Source organism: Euprymna scolopes, chromosome 10, assembly GCF_053919585.1.
Source record: "Euprymna scolopes isolate OS-2025 chromosome 10, ASM5391958v1, whole genome shotgun sequence".
NCBI classification, from domain to species: domain Eukaryota; kingdom Metazoa; phylum Mollusca; class Cephalopoda; order Sepiida; family Sepiolidae; genus Euprymna; species Euprymna scolopes.
The window spans coordinates 97,024,075-97,027,716 of record NC_136491.1 but is presented as its reverse complement, the minus strand read 5'-3'; positions in this window follow the sequence as shown (position 1 = coordinate 97,027,716).

The following is a 3,642-nucleotide window of genomic DNA, read 5'->3' as shown; positions in this document are numbered from 1 at the left end:
AGATATAGCTTCCTTGGATATGGATCTAATTTAATAACTTAGTTTGAGCCCAAAACAATAAATTTTAAGGGGTCATAATAGGGGTCAAAGTTTAAAAAAAATTGACTTCTGCGGTCTCTTCCAAATTACTCAGACAATTTTTGGTCTAAATATTTGAAATTTTACATAAAGGGTATTCAGAGGTAGAGCAAGCTTTCTCATCAGTTTGGGTCGAAAATTTGAGCTACCAATATCTAAATGTATGTATGTATGCTTGCCTAAAACTTTCGACTAAATGTGTGTTTGCATGTCTGCCTAAAACTTTCGACAGAGGCGACGGATTTTTACAAGATCAGTATCGTTTTGAAGCTTGACCCTTCAGACGATAAATACCGAAAAATTGGGTAATAACATTAATTTAGTCACCCTCAACTGAACACTTTTCTACAGGGGGTGGTCGCTTTTTTCGCCGATATTTTTGAAAGTTATTCCTCTTTTCGATTGTCTAGCCTTAATTTAAATCTACATCACTTCCGGTTTGACGTTGGCTGTAACAGCAAAGACGTCACGTTTTCTCCCGTTCTTTTCCTCATTCGTGGTACGGGTTCGAGCCTGCCTTCCTACTACCACTTTTTTTTTTTTGCTCAACACACACCTCCAAACACCCGAGCAACGCCGGGCATCCATGCTAGTTAGTAATAAAGTTAACATTAACTTGGATATTTGGCTTAACTAAGTCTATTATTTCAAATAGTGAGATTGATTTTCTTTTAGAAAGTATTTAATTAACAAAACAAAATACGGGCGATGGAGGGGGAGGGGCGTTTCAAAAGTAGTGCCCCTGTTTTTTCATTCCCCTGTGAATAGATCGGATTAGATTGCAAACTGTATTCATATGATGACTGATCCTATGCATTCATGACCTGAAAGTTTCATCTCTGTTATAGTTATTGATGGAATGAGACTCTAAGAAAGCAACCTCTGTCATGGACGTGCGTCAGAAGCAGATGTGCGTCATTGAATTCACGGCAAAAGTGCATTGAGTATGGTGGTGACGATGTAAAAAAAAAATTTCTGGGGCACAAATAGTCGCTCGTTTTAATGGTATCACTTCCGTTTTCGTAGCTCTTAAACTTTTGATGTAAAAAAAAAAAATAGAAGACTTTACTTTTGGAACGACCTTCTCCAGACGATCATGTACTGTCATCATGTATCACTGGTAAATGTGCGTTGAGAATGGTGGTGACTATGTAGAAAAATTAATTCAGAAGCACAAAAGTCTACACGGTTTAATGGTACCACTTCCGTCTTCGTAGCTCTTCAACTTTTGATTTAAAAAGAAAATAGAAGGCTTTACTTTTATAATTATCCTCGTATGACATACCGTGCTCCGGACGACCATGCACAGCCATCGTTTATCACTGGTAAATGTGTGTTGAGAATGGTGGTGACTATGTAGAAAAATTAATTCAGGAGCATAAAAAACTGCACGTTTCATGGTACCACTCTGTTCTTTGTATCTCTTCAATTTTTTGGATTAAAAAAAGGAGGCTTTATTTTTGGACAGACCTTCATAATATACATCTCAAGAGCTTGCGGGGCATGCCTTTGACCATTAATTTGGGAACGCAAAGAAGTTTGGGTACATTAAAATGACGATTATGTACCACGATTCTTGGTGTCTCACTGTTGTTGAATAATTATTTATCATTGTATGTTGTCAACAAACTAGCAGCGAAACATAGTTGTTACATGTCAACACTCGGGACGCACATGTTGTATGTAGCACACAGTCGCAAGGAAACAAAGACAAGGAAAGATTTTTTTTCTAGTTAAAATAACAGATATTTATTTACAGGTGCTCCCAGAATAAAGTCCTGTCTTGTTCAGAAGTCGTCTTCTATTCCAATGTGCTTAACAAGACTCTGCCGTGTCATCCTGTCTTTATCCGGCCATGTTTAGAACATGTCTTTCCCTGTCGCTCTCAGGCCACGTGTGTAACACGTCTATTTCTCGTCCTTCTCAAACCACGTTTTTCTTTTTTATAATCTTTTTCTTTCCTTCTTTTTCCCTATGGCGTCACCTTGCACACTGCTCAGTCATTTGCATACGTTAAGCTGGTGCCATATGCACGCCCGCTCTGTTACAGCCTTTGGTTAACTTGTGATTTATGTATTTGGGGATTTTTGCGTTATCTTGGTAACAATCCGGTGTTGTCTGGGAGTCTTTTTAGTTTCATTGTTTTTATTCCATCTCCAGTTTTTAAAAAACTACGCCGATGGTATTTGATAGGATTTTGAAATTGTGATTATTATAATATCGTTTGTCATTAACTTATTAATCGAATCAAAAACTATAAATAAATTTTGTTTAAGCAATGTTGTTTTAATATTTGTTTTTAAAATTATTCTATCTGTTGGAAACAGCTTCCAAAAATTTCAGTCTTTTAATAAATGAGAATTTACTAGGTGTTTTAAAGACAGAAATTACTTTCTCAGCAATATAAATGCTTCCAAATTCCTTTCAAATTTCGAAGAGTCGCGAAGTAATTCATCCATTTTTATTTTTCAACAATTACAAAAGATTATAATGGTGTAGATGTTTACAAAGAAACCGAAATGCATTATGGTGGATTGAATTTCGTAAATAATGAAAAAAAATATATTTTTGTTACTTTATGTGCTTGCATTTTTGATTTTGAATTATATCTACTATTATATGAAAGGAACCGTGTGTGTGCTTGTGAGTCCTTTTCCTATGGACTCTGAAACAGCTGGGCCGATTTTTTGGGAATTTTACACAAATGTACTTCATGTTTCTGGCAGTGTTCTTAAATAGGCTTTGTATCGGAATGTCTTTGATAATATCGATAATCGAACAAATCAAAGGAGGAACAGGTGATTTTGACTAAAATTAACACCTTATACAGCCTAACATCACAAGTGCATTTGAGAAGTTTTATTACCACACAAGCTGAAAGGCGTAGCATATAGAATCAACAGTGGATTCATTGGTAATTAATGTTTCTGTTGAGAGCACAACTGAACCATGATACTTGACTTTTGCATTTTAAACTTGAATTCAAGCCATCATATAAACATAATTTTATAAAATCAACAGTAGATTCTCTACAATACAATGTAAACTACGATGTATTGTAGACTGTCACTGCGGGGAAGCATGTGAAGCTTCCTCACGTTGCATCCCGATGGGTTCCCAACTAAAGAAGGCAATTAATCAATTTGATCGAAAAATGATCGATTTCACCGATTTCGATGACAATAAAATATAATTCGTTGATCCTCATTCAATCCCGGCAACCTCGGGTCTCCCTACTAGTTAGCAAATAAAAATAGTATAATAATGTGTAAGTCTCATATAGCGAGAAACACAGATACACGAGAAGTTGTCAAAATTTTATCACCATAAAACTATGTATAGTGTGTGTGTGTGTGTGTGTGTGTGTGTGTGTGTGTGTGATGCGGAGGTTGTCAGTTCAAGGGGGAAATCCACAGCAAGAGGGTGTTTCCAGTGACGTCATACGCGGAAGAAGAAGAAGAAGAGGAAAGTAGCGGCTGTGAACGCGATGCGCACGCACAGTCCCTTGTCAAGCAGGTTCTTCTTGGCAGTCGAGTCAGTTGGGAAGCGGCCAGCGCACACTGC